The 22,164-nt window shown below is 38.9% G+C and overlaps 2 protein-coding genes across 21 annotated transcripts in view; one reads left to right on the top strand and one right to left on the bottom strand.

The window, feature by feature from the left end:
• The window catches only part of MBD5 (methyl-CpG binding domain protein 5), a 256,499-nt gene extending 235,610 nt beyond the window's left edge, over window positions 1-20,889 (bottom strand). For 8 of the 10 annotated variants that reach the window (XM_042860868.2, XM_042860867.2, XM_065561640.1 and 5 more), the window contains exon 1: window positions 20,304-20,889. The gene's annotated coding sequence lies outside the window, so the exon portion shown is untranslated. The remainder of the gene's footprint in view (window positions 1-20,303) is intronic. The other 2 variants (XM_065561642.1, XM_042860872.2) reach the window with 2 other exon arrangements.
• Window positions 20,890-20,897: 8 nt separating this feature from the next.
• ORC4 (origin recognition complex subunit 4) overlaps window positions 20,898-22,164 on the top strand; it is a 62,302-nt gene continuing 61,035 nt past the window's right edge. For 4 of the 11 annotated variants that reach the window (XR_006176987.2, XR_010591554.1, XM_042860873.2 and 1 more), the window contains exon 1: window positions 20,898-21,170. The gene's annotated coding sequence lies outside the window, so the exon portion shown is untranslated. The remainder of the gene's footprint in view (window positions 21,171-22,164) is intronic. The other 7 variants (XR_010591559.1, XR_010591556.1, XR_010591555.1 and 4 more) reach the window with 3 other exon arrangements.

The raw sequence follows: 22,164 nt of genomic DNA, 5'->3' as shown, positions 1-22,164 counted from the left end.
GTATGGGCAGAAGAGGTTGTTCTCAAACTTTAGCCCATTGGACCATCAGTGTTTCATAGAACACAATGATGATTCTGAGAACCAAGAACTGGGACTTTAGAAGGATAAATGATTCATCAGAGTATCACTCTTAAGATGTTCTACAGAGTGAATCCTGACTAGGACAGAAAGAAATTCAATACAATCAAAGGGGTGGGAGGGAATTTCTTTCAGTGCTGGGTCTCGAGAATTTTCATCTACAGAAAACAAAAACACAACACCCCCCAAAGTGTACTTCCCTCTAGAAGTGAGAGAAGTCCAGTTTGGGTATACTCCACCTCACAGATGTATTTACAAAAAGTCTGTCTTTTGCAGTATTCTCTCAATGCAATCTGTTTCCACCTTAGATAATCTGTGGTCACTTGCTGGACTCTGGCAGGTAGAAGAGTGACATTAAAAAAAATCCTTTTCTGTCAATTTAAAGAAGAGCGTGGCTAAGACTAAATAGTAGATATTTCAGCTAACCAAATCAATCTCAACATCCCCACTTACAGTAAGTGAGATACCAGTATGAAAATCCCATCAAAACACTCCTCCGGGTTTTCCCAATATATATCCTGCCTTCTACCTTTCTAGCTCAGACTATAAGCCCTTGCTAGGGAAATGTGATCTAGATGAAATTACTATGAGGTGGATGCCCAAGAGTAGTTATCAATGATTCTCAGTCAGACTGGGAAGGTGCATTTAGTGGGGTCCCACAGGGTCAGTGCTGGGTCAGGTACTATTCAATATTTTCATTAATGATTTGGATAATAGAGTGGAGAGTATGCTTATAAAATGTGTTAATACCACCTGGAAAGGATTGCAAGCACTCTGGAGGACAGGAATAGAATTCAAAATGATTTTGACATATTGGATAATAGGTCTGATATTAACAAGATGAAATTCAATAAAGACAAGTGCAAAGTACTTCACTCAGGAAGGAAAAAATCAAATGCACAGCTACAAAACGGGGAATAACTGTCTAGGTGACAGTACTGCTAAAAAGGATCTAGGGTTTTAGTGAATCACAGATTGAATGAGAGTCAACAATGTGATGCAGTTGAAAAAAAAAGGTTGATATTCTGGGGTGTGTTGATAGGTGTGTTATATGTAAGACACGAGTAGGAATTGTTGCTCTCTAGTTGGTACTGGTGTCCTCAACTGGAGTACAGTGTCCAATTTTGGGCACCACACTTTAGGAAAGAAGTGCATAAATTAGAGAGACTCCAGAGGAAAACAAAAAACATACAAAGTTTAAAAAACCTAGCTTGAGGAAAGGTTAAAAAAAGGAAACATTTAATCTTGAGAAGAAAAGATTGAACATGGGACATAACAACAGTTGTTATATATATTAAGGGCTGTTACAAAGAGGATATTGATAACTTGGTCTCTATGTGCACTGAAAGTAGGACTAAAAGTAATGGGCTTAATCTGAAGAAAAGGAGATTTAGGTTAGATATTAGGAAAAACTTATAATTTAAAGTGTAGCTAAACTCTGGAATAGGTTTCCACAGGAGATTGTGGATTTACTTGGTCCTGCTTCAGCACAAGGGACTGGACTTGATGAATTCTCAAGGTCCCAAACTATCCCAGATGGGACTTAGGCAGATAACATTCTAGGTACATTTGTGGGGACAATGAACTTCCTCAAGATTGCACAAACCTTTCACACTTCCAAGAAGAGCCCCATTATGGTTCCAGACATAAAGCTAAAGACAGGTTGAGAACAGAAACGTGCACAGCATGAAAATCTCCCAACAAAAGAATTTGAATTCATGGTCCTTGGACTCAAGGGGTAGTTCTTATTTCCACAAGCCATTCGTTTTCAAACTGTGGGCAGTGCCCCTTTGGGGAGTGGTAGTGATGAGGTTATCTGCAGGGTGTGAGGTGGGGAGCCAGGTGGGGCACAGGGCTGTGGTAGGCCAGATCAGATGAGAGAAAATACAGTGTGTCCTCAGTGGTCAGGGGTGGTGAGAGAACAGCCCCATACTGTCTGGTCCACCCCTAGCTGCAGCCTGCTGCTTTCCTTCTCCTCCCCTTCCTGAATGCTGTGGACTCCCTGTGTACTCTCCCTACTGCTGCACTGACTGGCCTGGGCACCTGGTCAGCTGCAAGCCCACTGGGGCCTACAAAAGCAAGAGACTCTTGGCAGGAGGGCAGGAAGGTGAGGAACCCCTGTCCACCCCACTCCATGCCACCAAGGCCTCCCCTGAGGATGCAGCCAGCTGGGTCTTGCTGCCATCTGGGTGTGAACCGCCTGTTCCTCTCAGTAAGTCACTTTCTGTCCCAGACAGGTGGAGGTTGGGGATTGGAAGGGGCACTGTTACATGATTCCCATGGAGAAGGGCAGCACAGCAAAATAAAGTTAGGGAACTTCTGCCCTAAGCCATCAAATGAGTACATTATTCCGTGTGTGTCACTCACAAAGGAGGTCCTGAGGGGAAAAAAGTTTGCAGAGGTGTGAACTGACTGTAAGCAGAAGTGCTCAAGCTTTCATAGTACAATATAACTTTTGAAATATTCGTAAACTGGACTTTGATATCTTTGAATAGATGATTCCAGGGGCAGTCTAATGATGAGACTTGGAGGGTCAAAGCAACAGTTTTTCCCTTGAGGCTGAGAAAAAATAGCTGTTAAGAACCTAAAAATTTTAGAAGCAACTCATTTTGGGAAGATGTGGAAAAAGGAGCTGTTCCTCAGGAACCCTTTGACCAAATGATCCCAAAACTGCAAAGTACACCCCAATACCTGCTGTGGTACACCAACATTCAAGACAATCTCCAATGCATGTGGATTTTAGAGCTCTTGTGTAGAAAGCTCTGATCATCTTTAACTATGGAAATCACTACCGCTTCTCTATAATACTGTGTGAACTTGGGGCAAAACTTCCTAAAGGAGCCTATGTGAAGTCCCAAAAGCAAGCCAAAATGGCAAATCTGCATAACAGACATTGCCAGACATTCGCTGAGGGCACAACTTGAACTGATTATCCTTGATGGCTTAGGGGAATACGACCCTAAGACTGGTCTTCACTGCAACAGTTAGCTCAAGTTACACTCTAGGGTACAGCTGTAGTTTGAGTGGTAACTGTGATTTTCAGGTCAAGGAGACATACTTGCATTAGCTCTGACTGAGCTAGTGTACAAATAATAGCAGCATAGCCATCCCACCATGCGTGTGTGTGGTGGTGGTGGGGATTAGCTGCACAGATACATACCAGAATCTCTGATGGGATGGTACTCTAGGGAGCTATCATCCCCCTCCACTACTAGCGTGGGTACATCTCCTAAACTCCAAAAGACAGAGCTCTCTTCAATGGGGTGCAGAAAGTGTTTGGCATGATTATTACAATTGGTCAGTCTATCGTCTATGTAATGATGGGGATGTACGGAGACCCATCTGAGATGGTTGCTGGTATCTGTTTGCTTATCACAATTCAGCTTTTTGTAGCTGGACTGATAGTTCTACAAAGTGGAGATGTACCCCTAGTTACTACATTCAACCTAGTTAGAGTGAGAGTAGTCCCACTGCCAAACAACAGAAGCTACTTTTAGTGACTGGATTAGCAGAGTCATTAGATTAACAGATGATAAATTGAACTAATTTAAGATATAGCCTGTAGCTGCATTCCCACACATTACTAGATAGAGCATCAGCAGCACTCCTGCTTCAACCCATACCCCTTGACAAGCCAGCTAGCTCAAATTTAAAGCATTACTTAATTTTAGCTAGAGATGTTTGCGTGTGGACAGTACCCAGGTTAGGGGCAACACTCGAGTCAGTACTGCTCCAAGCGATTGTGACATGAGCTGAGCTCACATATTTCACAGCCACAGAACAACACACCAGGCTCAAGGTGCCCCAGTCTCAGTGTATGCACAAATCACTTTCTCTAGTTCACTTTACAGAAGCATGCCAATTTACAGAGCTAGACAGATCATCTAATAATTTATTAAATATTGCTTCCCTGACATGGAACTGGGTGCTGGACAGTAGCCAAGATCATATCCAACTGGGTAGTCTCATTTTGGTGCAGATCAATGCCATAGTTTGAGTCATAGGGATGAACAAACGAAACAAACAAATAAATAAAATTTTACACGAGCTTTGTTTCCTACCACTTTATCTCAGGAATCCCCTGACCGAAAGACCCTAAATATGTACCATTAACCCTGTGCTGGGTCCTGATGAGGCTAGCAATTTTCAAGACAACCTGAGCATGCACATGGATTTCAGAGCACTTTGGGAAAATGTGTGTTAAACAGAAAGCCCTGCAAGACCTTCACTGTGAAGTTGCTATTGCTCCTCCATCATCACTAATTCATCTCTAAAAACAAAAAACTAGTATATTTTAATCAAATATCTATTTCAAAGCATTACTCTGCTTCCCTCAAACTTGTATCACACTGCAGGTCAAGAACTGAAGAACCAAGAAAATATCTAAAGCAAATGCAGTTTCATAATGGTCTAATATCTTAATATCTTTTTATTTGCCAACAGGACAAACAGCATTCCATTCATGTCTTTTCCATAGTTAACTACTGTTGGTTCAAGATAATCTGTTCCAGGACTCCCAAATGCTGACATAGGAACCCCAGTAAACATACTGTATGATTTCCTTTTCTCCTTGAAAATATTTAATAACCTAGGACTTTCTTGTTTGCCCTACTTGTAGTCTATGGTTTTCTTCCCTCTCCTTGTATCAAAATTTGCTGAAAGAAAATTAAATATAGTGTCAGTTCAACACAAGAACTATAAAGCTACTTCTGACAGCTACTTTTCTCAAAAAATTAATCTAAAGGATATAAAAACACTTTGACCTTGAAAGGGTGGATTGAATAGCCTTAGGAATTCTACGGCTGTTCATAAAACTTTCTTTGGACCCTCTGCCCACAAGTCTTTACAGCTTACACAGAAGTGTGGAGTTGTTTTGTCTAAGGCCTGGTGTACTCTAGGAAATTAGGTCAGTATCATTCTGCCACTCAGGGGTGTGAAAAATACACACTCCCGAGCAATGCAGTTAAACCGACCTAAGCCCCAGTGTAGAGTGCCAGGTCGATGGGAGAATTCTCCGATCAACCTAGCTACCACTTCTCAGGAAGGTGGTTTTCCTATGCTGATGGGAGAACCCCTGCCATTGGCATAGACAGGTGTATTCACTGAAACACTACAGGAAAGTAGCTGCAGTGGTGCTGCTGAAGCAGTTTATGTGTAGACAAGCCCTAATTCACAACCCCTTTTTTGCTCTGCACATAGGAAGATACATTGCACTTCAGCACTCATCTAACACGGATGCAATTCCAAAAAGGCAAAGAAACACTAATAATGAATGAATTACCTACTCAAAAAAGTGCGTACACATGAGCTACTGAAGTTCTATGGCAGAAGTAACTTGTGTACCAATATACATACAGATTCTATCCATTGCGTATTCTAAAGTTCAGTTAAAAAAACAGATATCCAGTATTTAAAGTGGCAACCCAAAAATCACAACATAGGTATGTATTATAATATTCACCACTAGTGAATATTATAGATAAGAGTACATAAAAACTGCTACATAAGGGAACTGATACACTCTCTCATTTACAATAAGGTCCCTTTACACTGTTTTTAGTGTGAATGAGGTGCAGAATACCTTCTTAATTAAGCACACCCAAGCCATGCAAAACTTGAACACTTTTGTTTAAGAATTAGAATGAGAAACATAACCTACAGAAAATCAGTATATTTTTCACTTGTATTTAAATACAAATTTTAACAAAAATCAAATTGTTACAATTTCCCTTTAGTTTTGACAGCAGTATGTGAAGAGAATAGGAAGTTATTATTCAGTGACATCAGAGTTCACATACATTATAGGTGCTAACCATACCATTGGTATTTCAGGCCAAAAGAGGCATTTTTCCCTTTGGTGTGTTTTACTTTTATACATGAATCTGCAGTCATCAAAGTCCCCACCTACATGATGCTACAGAAAATGCGAGAGAAAGTAAAATGTGAATTTGCTCCTTTAATACCTTGATAAAAGTATCTATGAACATAATGTTCATTCCAGGCAGGGCCATGGGGAAAACACAAAGGTATAACTATTTTTTGACACAAATGAGCTCATTGCTACTTTTAAAATAACATTATTTAAATGGATTGAACAGATTTACCCCGTATCCAGTTTTGCATACATCTAGCAAAACTGAACCAGATTGTTAGTTTACTAGTACGAATGATGCTCTTGGAACTTAGACAAAAACCAGGCATTGAAGAGTTTTGTAAAACATTTTTAAAAATGTATTAAATATAGAATGTAGAGATGCAAAAGATCTATTACAAAATCATTAAGCCTATTTCTTTAACAAAGCAAAAATTATTCCCGAGAAAAAACATTCCCAAAAATTCTTTCAGAACATAAGTTTGAGTAGCTCCAGCAATGGGAATTCACTGTTCTATAAATCAAATTTATATTATTGTTAAAAACTTTTTCTTGATGTTAATTCTAAATTATCACTCAATTTTATTCCATTAGCTCCAATTATTCTTTTCTGAACCATATTAAAAATCATCCAACTACATTAGGCCCACTCCCGTAGAAGCCAATGAAAAATATCACTTATTTTATTATTTTGTGTTAAGGTAAAAATAATACTCCAGTCAGCACTGAAACAAATCCCCAGGAAGCCAGTCCCCACAGGTGTTTATAAATTAATTTAGTTAGCCATCAATTTCAAGGCATGCAGAAAACAGTTATCATGCAAATTGTTTGTCAGTTACTCAAATTACACATATTAGTTCCTTTAGTTTTTCCCCCATATGTCAGTACATCCAAGCTTTATATCTGTATTTAATTCCCTCTACAATTTTTGTTATTTGAATATCGCAAAAATGAACAAAACCTATGTTATTTCAAAGGGACTTATTCCATCACTGAGGTATTTTGCCTCATAGCATAGGCCATGTTTTTGGCCACCATGTCAAACTGAAAGACTATTAGTTTAAAAATATAGAAAGTTATACGTCTTCCTTTACATTACCACATTACAATCAGTTCCTGCCCATTATATAACTGTGGTTGCGATTATTTTATCCAAATCTTTATCCAGCTTCTCCCCATCCTATCAAGATGTGTGTATATACACACACACACACACACACACACAAATCTTGTGTATATGTATATATATACACACACACACAAATCTTGTGTATATGTATATATATATACACACACACACACTTTGTAGGACATATCCTTCAATATTTGAGAAAGAAAAACAGTTCTAATTCATGTTTGCTAAGCAAACCCATAAGGTTGGTTCAAGTGGTGAAAAAAACAACTGTATGGTATATGTTACTAATACATGAGTAGGGCCCTATCAAATTCATGGCCATGAAAAATGCATCACGTACCATGAAATCTGGTCTTCTGTGTGCTTTTACCCTATACTATACAGATTTCACAGGGGGAGACCAGCGTTTCTCAAACTGGGGTCCTGACCCAAAAGGGGGCTGTGGGGTGGAGTGGGTGGGTCGCAAGATTTTTTGGGGGGGGGGGGGTGCGGGAAGTGGGGGTTTGCAGCATTGCCACCCTTACTTCTGTGCTGCCTTCAGAGCTGGGCGGCCAGAGGGCGGTGGTTGTTGGCCGGGCGCCCAGCTCTGAAGGCAGAAGCACAGAAATAAAGGTGGCAACACCATATCATGCCATCCTTACTTCTGCACTGCTAGTGGCAGCGGCTCTGCCTTCAGAGCTGGGCTCCCGGTCAGCAGGCGCTGCTCTCTGGCCTTCCAGCTCTGAAGGCAGCACCGCCGCCAGCAGCAGTGCAGTAGTAAGAGTAGCAATACTGCAATCTCCCTACAATAATCTTGCAAACTATCCCCCCCCCCCCCAACTCCTTTTTGGGTCAGGACCCCTACAATTACAACACCGTGAAATTTCAGATTTAAATATCTGAAATCATGAAATTTACAATTTTTAATATCCTATGACCGTGAAATTGACCAAAATGGGCCATGAATTTGGTAGGGCCCTATACATGAGCCAATCCTGCAAACAGGTCCATAGTGGACCCCTTAATCCCAATTGCAGTCCCATTGACCTCATTTGAAATCTCTGTGGGAATAAGGGTCCAGGCTTGTCGACACTTAAAACGCTACAGCAGCGCAACTGCACCACTGTAGCACTTCAGGGAACACACTACCTATGCTGATTAGAGAGCCTCTCCTGTTGGTACAGATAATCCACCTCCCCAAGGGATCGTAGTTAGGACTGTCTACACCAGGGGCTAGGTTGATTTAACTGCATTGCTCAAGAGTGTGGTTTTTCACACCCCTGAGCGATGCAACTATGCCCACCTAGTTTCCTAATGGAGACCAGGCCTCTGTCTTTGCAGATCCTTTTATAGTATCAAGGCCATATGCAGCATCAAACCTGACAAATATTTACCAGACTTATAAAATAAAAGGTACTGCAAATTTTTGTTTACAATAAAGAAAGTCAACTTAGGTGCAATGACACAGCCATGTTTTCCTAGAAGAAAATAAATTACTTTTTTAATTATTAGCTATGTATTTAAAAGTTCATTTAGCCACATTTAAAATTTCCAGTATGAAATTTGTTTGGAAATTAATCAATTAGAAAATACTGCACTCTGTACTCACAGAATCACATTTCCTCTGTGCATCCCTGTACATATGAACCCAGAAATATTAATAGTGAAACATACAATTGATAAGCTAAAAGTGTGAAATCTGACTTTTCATCTTGGCATTATATTTGAAAACATATTTCTGTAATTCTATCTATCAGAAGTTCTGGCCTTTAAATTTTATTAGATGTCAGAATGTAGTAAAAAATATCACAAGTAATTAAGAATATGTCTACACTGCACTTTCGTCGTTAAAACTTTTGTCGCTCAGAGGTGTGAAAAAACACTCCCATGAACGACAAAAAAGTATTAATCGCAAAAAGCTCCTGTGTGGACAGTGCTTCGTCAGCGGGAGACATTCTCCTGCCGCCAAAGCTTCTGCCTCTTTTTGAGGATAGCTTTATTTTGTTGTGAGGAGAGTTCTCTCCTGGTGACAGAGTAAACTTTGTACCTTACAATGGTCACTATAACGGCACAGCCGCGCCATTGTAAGGTGCGCAGTGTAGACATAGCCTAAGTGATTTAATTCTCTAGCAGAATCCTTTTGCTAAACCGTGAAGCCAATAAATACTAACATATTTGGTAACCTTGTGCATTTCTGAACTATTAGGTGGACTGTTCCAGAGTCAGATCAGTGGTATATTATATCAGCGGTATCCCTTCACCTGGAAAACTGTACTCATTTCTCATCACCTGATCTCAAAAAGGATACAACAGAAACACAAGGGGTTCAGACACAAGCAACAAGAATGATTTAGAGGTATGAAATAGCTTCCATATGAATAGAGATTGGGACTGTTACTTTAGGGAAGACAAATAAGAAGCGACATGGGAAAATATACAAAATGATGGATAGTACAGAGGAATTACACTGGGTACAGTAGGACCTCAGAGTTACAAACACCAGAGTTACAAACTGACCAGTCAATCACACCCCTCATTTGGAACCAAAAGTACACAATCAGGCAGCAGCAGAAACCAAAAAAACCCCAAACAAACCCTCAGCTCAGCCCAGCCCAAATACAATACAGTATTGCGTAAAATATAAAGCCGCATTTTTCTTCCACATAGTAAAGTTTCAAAGCTGTATTAAATCAATGTTCACTTGTAAATTTTTGAAAGAACAACCATAATGTTTTGTTCAGAGTTACAAACAACCTCCATTCCCGAAGTGTTCGTAACTCTGAGGTTCTCCTGTATATCTATTCCCCCTTCTCAGAGCACAATAATAATGCAGACTAAAAGGCAGCAAATCTAGAATTTTATTTTATTTTTTTAACACAAGTAGCATGTGGAGTTCATTGCCACAAGACAGCATGGAGGCCAAGATGAGGCCATAAGAAAAAGTGGCCCAGTAATGACAGCACTAGCCTGGGATCTTGGAAATCCATGTTTAATTCACTTACTGACTCAATCTGTAATAGAGGAATAAATAGCACTTCCCTAGCTCACAAAGGGTGTTATCAGGATAAACATGAAAAGGGGACACCTTTTGCTGCTTTTGTGGGCCAAGCAAATTGCACCTAGCAGGGGTTCCCTTATATTCCTTATTTCCCACCCCACACACTGTGTGTGTGTCACCCTCCCCTGGCCACCCCATCCACCATGCCAAGGAATCTATGCCCCCCGTGTCCCTCTCCCCATATCATTGTCCCTCATTCTCCATCTCCATGACAGAGGTGCTGTGTGACTCCTCCCCATTTCCATTCCCCCTCCTCTGGGTCTCTGCCCCTCCCGCATCTTCACTCCAGGCATCTTCTGCTATGCCTACCCAGTCACCCAATTCCCTGCTGTCTAGAGGTCCCTGCTTCCCTCATCATCACGACTTTCCAACCCTCCATTCCCTTGAGGATACCTGCTTTGCTCCCCTCACACCTGCACCCACTCTCCTTCTGGGTTCGTGCTTTTCTCCCCATCACTAAGTCCACTTTCTCCCTTATACTCCACTCCAGGTCTATGCTTGCCACCCCACACAATCCCTGCTGCTTCCACCCACCCACTCTTGCCCCCTCTGGGTCCCTGCTTCCTGCTCCCCCACCCTCAAATAAACTCTCTCTGTAAAGTTCTCTTATTTCTGTTGGATTCCAGTCTATGGACAATCTCCCCATGCAGCAAGTTAAGTTGCTGATTCTGATATGCTTAGGTAGCAACAGGGGCTGGCAGGGGGAATCCTTTGCCTGCGGAGTGAGGCAGTCCTGTGAATCAGGCTTTTCCAGTGTGCCAATTTGCACCACAATCAGTTGGATTGTGCCCACTGATGTCTAGAAGATTCCTTGAAATTTTGGATGGAGACAGAGCTCAAAAGTTATCATATTAAGGCAAACAAAATGAGTTGAGTATTAGACCTCACTTCACTTGACCAGTTAAAGTTTGTTGCTCAGATATCGCAATAATGGGGAACATATAAGCACCTAAGATAAATCTTAGCAGGGCGAAAAGAGGACTGGACATTTATATGGATAAATACAAACATTCAGAGTTCAGAGAGTGATCACAAAACAAAAGCTAAAAATAATAATAAAAACCCCCAAGAGGTTTAGACGGGATATAAACAATAATGCTACAGGGCACAGGTCAACCCCTAATAACATAGATTAGGTAGAAACTACATCTATGGTCAAACTGCTCTACAACCAATTACTGTTGGAATTTGTGTGCATCTGATTCTGCCCACTGCCAGAGACAGTATATTGGACTAGATGGACCAAGGGGTCTGTCCTAGCATGGCAATTCCTTGCAGAAAAGTTGCATGATGATATACTGGTAGAGGACCTGCTCCTGCATTATGATTTACTGGCGAGGACCCCTATTCCAGATGGAATCCCATTGTCATTAGGGTTCAGCATTGAGGCTTTAAACATAATTTCCTCTCAAGTAAGAGAAATATCTTCCAAATTAATGACAAGTTGAAGTGCCCTTCCTTAAGACTTTTGCAATTCAAGGTATAGACTCAACAAAAGGATTCATCATCTTACATGATTGTCACTGGAGAGATATTAATGACTTTGCATTCATGTCCTTTACATCTAAACTTTGATTATTTCAACAGAAACAGTGGTAGTTAAGAAGTTTGTGAAATATTTTTCAATTTCCATTCTTCTAATAGAAAACCAAAAATCACTCAGGAAATATAGATACTATAAATAAGAAAATCCGGGGTTTATAAAGTACTATACTGGTTTCCTGTAAACAGCAAAAGCTGTAAATTACCACTCAAATTCTTATTTACATTTTACTGGTTTCAACAGAAAATAAAAAAGTAGGCATGTCATATTAATTAAAATTCTCCAAAGAAAAAATGTATTTCAGGATCATTTTGATGAACCTGAATCTTTGTTCCAAGGCTTGAAAAACAAACAAAACAAAAAAGCATACGTTTTGCCAATGCTGAGCCAGTAGGAAATAACTTCAAATATCAATAATACTCAATTTTCAAACTTTATGTGAAACATAGGTGTAAACAATACATTATTGGTTGTTTACCAATTTATTTTCTTGGGGTAGAATATTATATTATTCATCCTGATAATTAAAAGTTTTTTATGAAAAACAGGTACCTCCTGTGTACTATTATCACTTTACTGGGATAAAAGTGTTTACAAATTACTTATTAAACTCCAGATTTACAATTATTTTTTGCTTTCATTTCTTTTATAGTCTTTACTGCTTAGAGCAAGTTGATTAATTATATTAACTTGTGTGAACAGTTTCCTAGTACAATATTTAATTCAAATACATATTTGTAATCATAAAAAATGGTAAAGACTGATCGATAACTTTTCAGTCTTAGCTACGGAACAGTGCAGTGTCAAAAAAAAACACATGACAGTATGAGCAACAGAGATGTTATTTTATGTATAGGTGCAAAGCTAAATATTCGAAGTGTGAATATTTTCCTAAACAGATTATAAATTGATTAAGTAGATGCTATTTAATATAAATGGAATGTCTGCTTCCCTACTTTTTGGATCTTTTCATGGTAAGAACAGTTTATTTTACAATATCTTCTTGAAGTCAGAAGTCATGCAAATTTAGATTTAGGACCTGATCAATCTCCCATTTAAGTTAATGAATATTTTACCACCAACTTCAATGAGAGCAGATCAGGCCTTTTAAATTTCTCCTTAGTATAAATATTTCACATACATATACTTTAGTACACAATATCAAGTACAATGTTCAAATGAAGATGCCATATTAATAATAGCAACAGTATTAAAGTACATTCTATAGAAATGCAGTAATAGCTATTCTACATATCCAGGATATTATAATGAACAAAGTTTTCTTTAAACATGCCATAACGGAGATGCTATAAGTATACCAACCGACAGACGAAAACACAATTAACAGAGCATCTGCAGACTAGCCAGTACATCCCTCACAGAATTATAGGCAAGTTTAAGAATGAACCACTTTGCAAGTGATTTTACTGGTTTTTAAAACATTGCAACAATTTAACATTTAAAAACAACATATCTCACTACCAGCACTATCAGATTGGAATATAATGTATTAAATTAAAATAATCAATATTATTAATTTATAAACTTCAAAAATTGTAACAAACTAATTGTAAATTGTTAAATTCTCCTCTATTAAAAATAGAGCTACAGTATATGCTCATGCTGAATTGAGAAGGAGGTACTTCATAGTTCTGAAGATCTAAGTCATCTTATCGGAGAACAGTTAAAGCCAGTTTATATTTGGACCATAGCCTATGTGCTGACTAAGTTAAATGTATTTTGACATCTGCTAAAAACAAATACTCTGCAATCCTAACTTAGGCAAAACTTCTATTCAAGTCAGTGGAAATTTGTCCCCAAAAAGGACTTGACCCATAACAACAATTCTTCTTTTTTTTTTTTTTTTTGGAATACCACCAACTACTACACCCAAGTGTAAACCAAAATTTTTGAAACCCAATAAATTTATGTAGGCCTTCTATGTTTGAAATACAAATAAAAAAATATAGAGTTTACGAGTAGTGTATTGAGGAGGAAAGGAACCATAGGCTATCATACTACTTCCATAATTTCTGGTAATTATTTGAAACCGGCATGAACATATTGATATTCAGTAAACTGAACACTGTAGCTTTAATTGAAGTTTGAATGTTATAAACAGTTAGATGTCTGGCTCTGGCCTGCATTCTAATACCATCAGCAGAACAGAGATGGGAAGTATAAACAAACCTTTTAACTAATTACAGCTTCTAAAATGGCCAAGAAACCCTTCATCAAGAACTTCTGTGTGACAAAATGTTAAAAGAAGGAAAATATTTTGAAATAGTTTTTTTTGTTTTTGTTTTTTAATTCTAACCTTTACTAAGACAGTTCTAAACTGGAGTTTGATGATACTTCATTTTCTGAGAAAAATGACTGTTAAGTTTTCCAATAAGGACTATCCTGGAGAAACTTGATCTAATCCTTCAAAACTTAAATAAAACTTTTCAAAAGAGCACTGCAAAACAAAACATTTTTCAAATGCTTTGTTCTATACTTCAAAATGGAATGTTTTATTAACTTTGAAATATTAACATAGCCTAGTTTTGAAATAATTTCTTATTTTGAATAGTGTTGAGTCAAGTACAACATACTTAAATTATATGTCATTATCAATTTAAATCGACATTTTCAAATATTCACTGTCAAACGAAACTCATGTTTTATCCCATGAAACAACCTTCCCACGCCATAGTGAAACTCTGAAACACCCAAACAGGAAATTCTATACTGACAAAATCCAGAGTTTGTCACAAACATCTGAAAACTTTATAACCTTCGTCATGGATGACTCTGCTCATCTACTTTTTATAACATGATGTTATCTTTGTAAAAGCACTACATACATAAAAATTCTTCCTTCTATTAAAACAGTATTTAGAGATTTTAGGCCCTGATCCTGCAAAGATTTACTTGCAGGCTTAACTTCACATAGATAAGAAATCTCACTCAAGTCAATAAAATTGAGCACAACCATAAGGCTCTACAGGACAAGAACCTTAGAATATCATTTAAAACTGTTAAACATATGTTAATCTCAATCACATTCTTGGTAGTAAGAATATGTAAGAAAGGGCTGAAACACATTAGTTGTTTGATGTAGCTGGTACCTGGTATGGCCACAAGCCTATGAAGACATAAACATGTATCATTCAGTGGGATGTGTAAAATTAGGTATAAGTCCCTGTAGGATCAAGAATTGTACACATGCATACACACTTCATTTAAAGAAAAACAAAATGCAAAAGTTACTAATACTCCACAGTAGCTTAAAATTATTAATTAAAATTATTGGCAAATTAAAATTTCATTGAAACCTATGGAAAAAATTGAAGTATTATAAATGAAGATAGTAAAACTAATTATATAGATTTATGTTTAAATTCTATTATACTGATCAGTTCTATTTTTCTCCTATCTATCCTTATATTTGTTTCCTTTGGCAGCAATGTGTGTGGCAAAATTATTGCAAGCTTCTCTTTATTTAAATGTTGAGAATATCACCATTTGATCCAGAAGGATTTGTTGTGCAAACAGTTGACAACTGTTCTGGTTCCCCCACTTGGGAATTTCTCTTCACTCTTAGAGCAGCTAGGCTAGTTATGCAATGACTGAAAGACCCTAAAACTGAAGCTTCTATTTTCATTTCAAATAATTGTAATGTTCTTTGATAAATCACAAAAGCAACTTCTGATTTAAATGCTTAGGTTGATGAAAATCTACACTTGTCTGAAAACCTGAGAATTTTAATCTTTAAAAATACTGGACCTGACTCTCCTCTCACTCTGGAATAAAACAAATAAAATGAATAATCAGCTCTGCAGGGTTTAGTTTTAACTAATAATCGTTTTTAAACTTACTGTACTGTTATGTTTAAATCATCTCTGCACAGGAAAATTAACTAAGCTATAGTAAAATGATCACAGTGCATTCCACATCTTAATCCCAGAGAAATGAATTAATCCTTTATTTTCTGTTCTAATGGAAATTAATATAAACTTCTAAAAGAATTTTCAAAAAATCTCACCTATTCAGTTTTTAAAGACATTAATGTTCATGAAAAGAGTGCCAACTTGACAGGGTTGAATCCTCTTTCTCTCCAGAAAACTGAAGTAGTGCCAGCAATTCAAGAGCGTCTCTGAACCGCCGTGACAATGTGCCTCAATCCTATTTCAGATGAACCACCCCTAGTGAGGAGAGGGGCATTCACGCCACCTCCCACAATTTATTCCTTAGTCACTCAGATGAGAAAGATAGGAAGTAATGGAGATTTGTGTGATGTGGACATCTGTCATCTAGGAGCTGAACTGAGATGGTCAACACATTTCAGAAAGATCAATGACTAGTTATCACATGGTAGTGACTTTGGCTCCTGTTGCTGGATTCAAGTCAACAATCTAGATGTGAAAGACCCTGTGCTCCATTACCGACTCCCTGAGCTATACTGTTCCTTTTTAAAAAAAAAAAAAAAACTTCAGCTAACATAACCCGATATTAGATTAAGAATAATTTAAGACATGTTTATATACACACAAATGCACACACACACACACACACACACACACACACCTTCATAATTATCTTACACTTCACTCTGTTTAGGCAGCCTTAGCAAAGAAGCTAATGAATTCATGAGTATGAGGCCTGAACCTCCCTCTCACTTTTAGGTGGTTAATCTAAAAATAGATACTATATAATTGTAATTAACAATCAAAGAATGATTTGGGGTCAAAACTGCTAAAGTTAGTTAAAATATTAGCACAACTTATTTGCATTAACTGTACTTAAACACTGAAACTCTTTATGTATTACAGGAGAGTAGATCTGAGGCTCCAACCTTTTTGTAAAATTTCATTCCATGTTCCTTTTAATAACTAATGTGTATTTTGGTTCTTATACAGGCTAAATTAACCTTATTGGCAGCTGTATGAATAACATTACTCCAGGTAACAATATGAAAAAAAATATTTACAGACACTAACAAATGAAAAGTAAAGAAGGCTCTCTATTATGAGCTGTTGAAGTGACTGTCAAAACTCTCATGGATTTCAGTGGAACCAAAACTGGGGAATGCATTTCCAAAAGCCTCTGTGACTAAGGGCCCAAGTCTCAATTTCAAAGTAACTTAAGCTCTTATTTCCTAAGTCTCATTGAAAGACAATGAGATTTTGGCTTTTAAGTCACTTTGAAAATGAGATGTAGGCATTTTTGAAAATTTTACCCTAGGCCATTTATAACTAAAGCTCCTATTCTGAGAATTGCACTTGTGCGCTCTTACACTGCATGAAGCCCCACTGAAGTCAATGGAACGCCACATGGGCACAGGGGTCTACCACCAAAGAGTAACTTGCAGGAGTGAGGTCAAGGACTTGATGCTGATTCACAAGCTAACATTGTAGTTACTGGCTGTGTTCAAGCAACTAGTTCCTGAATGCTGATCTCCCATACATAAAATCACTGTGAAGAATATAGTGAAACCATCTATTGACAGATTAGTAACAAAAAGCCTGAGTGAAAAACAAGACAGACAGTTTTTTTGTTAGTAAAGTTGTTAATGATCCCACAAAGGCTCAGTTTTTCCTAAGAGATGCAGAGAACACTAAACTCCCAATGAAGAGAGCAAGGGTCAGGACCGCAGAAAGGTAACAAGTTTTGTTTAAGGGGAACAATAACACTGCTTTACAAAAACATTTATACCTGATTAAAATAAAGATCAGCATGCTTACCTAAAATAACTAGCAAACCAATAAACTGATCATGAAATTAGTACTGGATAAGCAAGAAAAGACAGGTAATTTTTAATTTAAAAATACCGAGGTACAGGTCTGGCCTGAATAAGATCTTTAAATGTTTTCCTTGTTGTTAATCTAGTATAGCCTAAATATAGTTATTGTAGAGTCCTTATCAATTCAAAATTAACTTTCTAGATATACATTTTTGGTAAAGAAAATGAATAAGAGACAAAAAATAATCACTAATGTCAGATATATAAATGATCCAGTTAAGCAATAGGGAAAAATACATAAATGTTCCTCAATGCCTAAAAATCAATCAAAAATCTTGAATACTTTCCTATGATACTAGCATAAAGACTTAAAAACAGAACAAAAAAATTGCTACTTAGTAATAATTGTTGGTTCCTAACAGTTTCCCATAATTCCAGTTGATAGATGCAGTTTTTAGAAAATTATTATGGCAGCATCCTGAAAACCCCAATTAGAGTTAAGGCCTTCTTGCAGTATAGTGCACTATAAGCCACAGAAATAGACTGTCCCTGCTCTGAATGGATTATCATCTAAGGCCTTGGACCTATATTCCACAAGATAAGCCTCAGTGAAATCAGTGATGGTCTGCCAGCAGAGACCTGACTGTAGGATCAGGGCCTAAGAAATCTAAGGTTTCAAACACAGTTCCTCTCTATGGAGAAGAATCTGTCAAGATATTGGGTTAACAAATCAAAACTGGGATTTTAGAAATTTTACTCAATTTTTTATTGAGAAACCAGTTTAAAAAGTCTAATTTACATATTTTTTAACATTAAACCAGTAAAAAAAGTGTTGCCCTATGTAATAAATAACAAATTTTCCATCTGAATATTTGTGTTTGCACAATAAATTGCAGATGGACTTGAAATAACACTCATATTGGGGGCATAATCTTGAACATAGTATAGGTTTCTATGTGCAGATGAAACACATCAACGGTAACTCAGAGTAAGAAAAGAATTATTTACATGATAGCAGGTTGGTATGAAACATGAAAAAATGTTATTCCTGGATAAGCTTTTAGTTGTGCATTTCAAGTGTTGCTTGTAATAAAATAAATAGATAACCACAATTTTCAAGAATGAACTCCTATACATATTTGCTGATCTTTAAAAGAAATATTACTTTACAAATTTGATTTTTTAAATTATTCTGAATACAGCAAGTTGTTTTGTCTTCACAAGCGAAATAGAAAACTAAAAGCAAGACAATTCTACAGAACTATAGTAACATTTGCTACTCCAATCTCTTCTAACAATATTTGTCAAGTATCCTTCTAAATTTATTTTCCTACAGTCCTTTCCAACCTGATCAAATTGTTGTTTTCATATTGCCAGCTTGATCATGAAATTGCTGCTTTACACAAAATATTTTTTGCTGATGCAAATTATGAGATCAGAGATACTAAAGCATTTACAAGTGAAGGCTTTTTTGTGTATTCCTCTTCAAATACAGGATAAAGATGCATATATCAAGCTGAATCCCATTTTGCTGAGATGCCCCACTGAAATGCACAGTCCCTGGCCTACCTCACAGTTCAGAAATACCTTGCATTATTTACTAAATTAATAGCACATAGTTCTCTTTTTTAAAGACAGTTACATGAAAAACAAACACAAATTATTCGCAGACAACAGTGTTTTTTAAACAAGTGTCCTTCTTGTAAAAGAGATGACATTGAAATATAAAACCAGTTTATCATTAACTCCTAAACTCTTTCTTCTGGATTCTTAGGACTCTAAAAGGACTTTTCTGATGTTGTTCTGAAAATATATTCAGAAGTTTTATTGTCATTCTAAATTGTACAAAACTCAGATTTTTTTGACATGTGAATCTTACATTAATAAAGAAACTGGTTAGTTAAAACTGAAAGTGGTACCTAAGCCAGACAACTATTTAGTGCAGCACAAATACTGCTGGACAGGTTTGGCCTTCCTATCAGAAAACCATGAAAAAAATTTAACATAAAAATTTTAACAAGAGCTAACTGTTTATTCTAACTAAGTATTGAGGTGATTTATTCCACAGGCCCTGATCTTGCTAATATTTACATATTAGAGTAGTTCCATATTGGGACTACTCAGATGCTTAAAGTTAAGCAAGTACATAAATCTTTGTAGGATCAGGGCCTTAATGATTATGTAACTAAGTTTATTTATTCAGATTGTTAACAATAGCAACATGCAACTACACAAAACAAAGACAGATGATAAATTCCAAAGTGTTTCCAGCTCCATATTATTCTTTTTGTCTTTTGAATTTCCTATTTTGACATAGGAAATACAAGCACTTTTGAAAGAAATCATAAATAAAACAAACCGTGGCCCAAACACCTTTTAATACTTCACCTACTTCTCTACACAGAAAAACTATTTATTAAAAAGACAACTACCAGTGAAAACCAAAAGACAAATACTGCTCCCAGAAACAGCAAATTCCCAAATAAGAAACAATTCTAAAAAGAGGGGGATATTGGAACACACTTGAGAGTACCACTAGCAACGCTTGATCATCATCTACTCCATGACATTTGCTCATACACTGAAAAATAAATAAAACTGAGGCAGGACACAGAGAAAGGTTTCCACTTCCTCAAAGAGTGAGTAAAAAGTGACAGATAAGAACACTATAATATCTTCTTCCCAAAGAGGGGCAGGAAGGTTAGAGTAAGACACAAAACTGAAGTGTTTCATTTGGAGCAGGAAAAATAAGCCACTTTGCCAAACCAGTAAACAATCAAACTATCATCAAAGCTAAAAGATGGATCCAGAAAACAAACACCTTCCCAACCCCCAGCCCCCAAATCTGCCTGACCTAGAGTGAGAGGCAGAGCTGGGAGGAGGTATTGCTTCCCCACACACAAACACACTTACCTTGGCTGCACCCCACTTTTATTCCCTTCCCTGGAGCAGTGGAGAAAGAGACACACACAAAGGGTAATAAAGGGGGAGGAGGGGAGAGCAGGGGGTGGGGGAGCTGGTGAACTGGCTGCTGCTCCTGTGTGTGTGTGTGTGTGGTGAGGTGTCTCCAGCCAGGGCCAAGCAGCATTAGCAGAGAGAGAAGGGGCTGTGTTGCTAAGAGGCTTTTGGTCTCTTTCTCTCTCCTCTGACGGCCAAGGGGGGGAAGAAACTCTCCTTCTCTCCCTGTGTCTCCCTGGGATCCTCTAGCTGGGCTGGGCTGGGGGGGAGAAACTCAGGCTCCTCACACCAACCCCCTCCCCCTCCACACACACCAATTCAAGATGGAATTAGTGCTCTGTCCCTTTAACAATATAAATAAAAGGTCCCCCAGTCTCCCCCTCTCTCTTCATCATCAGCTGCTGCTGCTACTGCTGCTGAAGCTCTGGCTCTGCTTGGGAGAAAGATGGGAGGCTGAGACTGCGCAGGCGCCCGAAGAGGGCTCGGTGGGTTGAAGGGGGGGGAGGGAAAGAGGTTGCTCTCCACAATGCACCGCGCGGCTGGCGAACCCGGAAAGAGATGCCGTCGAGGGAAAGGAAGTTGCGGGAGGGGGAGGGAAGTGGAGCGGAAGTGAGTGAGTGAGTGGGCGTAAAAGGGGCAGAGTTGAGGCGAGTCAAGAGCGGGTGGGGGGAAGGGAGGAGGGGCGGTGTCGTCATCGCCATGTGACCAGGAGCGATGTGCGCGCGGGGTGCCGGGAAGGTTTCTGAGGCGCTAGCGGGCGAAGAGGAGGGTTACTCCGTTGGAGTCCGAACCACGCGCTGAGGCGGGAGGGAGCCGACCTAGGTAAGGGTTCCGCGGGACCGGGGCTACGGGGGTGGGAAGGCGATGGAGGGCGGTGACATGACCTGGCAGGGGAGAGCGGGCAGGCGGACGAGAGCCCTGACCTGGTGCGGGCGGAGGGCGGCGGGGTCCCCTGGGGGCAGCCTCCCCCTAGCCGCGCTGTGTTCCCGGAACCCAGGGGGGTGGCTGTGCCCCGTCCCCAGTTCGTTGGGGCCAGGTGTCATAAGGCGGGAAGGCCGCTTGCCGGTGCCCTGCTCCGGGGCGCTGGGGGCCCTTCGGCAGCGCGAGGGGGGGGATGATGCTCATGGAGGCTCGGAGTTGAGGTCCAAGGAGGCGCGCCAGCGAGGCGTCGTGGGACTCCTGCAGGCACCGCTGAAAGGCACCGGGCGAGTCTTCACTGCCTAGACCGCAAGCGCTTCCTGCCTAGTGAGCCCGGCGCTGGTCCGGGTGGCCGTGCTGGGTCTTGAGAGCAACTCCGGGTTACCTGCTCTGGCATGTTGAAAAAAACCTGAGTCTCTGGAGTTCGTCCCCAGTGACCTCCTAGCAGAGCCGCGTTGGTGTCTGCTGTGTGTCCACGTCCAGAGCGCTTTCCATGGAAACTCTCTTGTTCCGTGCTTACAGATGCTAACAGATGCCTTCTGTGTCGCAATGTGATGTATAGGGAATTTTTGGAAGAAAGCTTAGACTTTAACTCGGACTTCATGGAGCTTAATTCTGCTCCTGGGCATTTACTTGTGCTGGTCAAAGGCACGTTGTTGTAAGCAATGTAGTTGCTGCTTAAGTGTTTGGGACTTTGCTGTATTTCTACTTTTTTGTAAAGGAACTAAAGCTGAGTCACACTAGGCTCTTTAACATTACAACTAATTTTGTTTCTTAAGCACTGAAGATGAAAGCTCTTGTAATTTTACAATTGAAGGATTACAGTAGCTCAAATTTGTGAATTAATTTTATTTACAAAGGTGGTTATAACTGTCTTGTCTTGAACATAAATAACTGC

This window comes from Chrysemys picta, chromosome 11, assembly GCF_011386835.1.
Source record: "Chrysemys picta bellii isolate R12L10 chromosome 11, ASM1138683v2, whole genome shotgun sequence".
Classification (NCBI taxonomy): Eukaryota; Metazoa; Chordata; order Testudines; family Emydidae; genus Chrysemys; species Chrysemys picta.
This window is presented reverse-complemented; position numbering and strand designations above follow the sequence as displayed.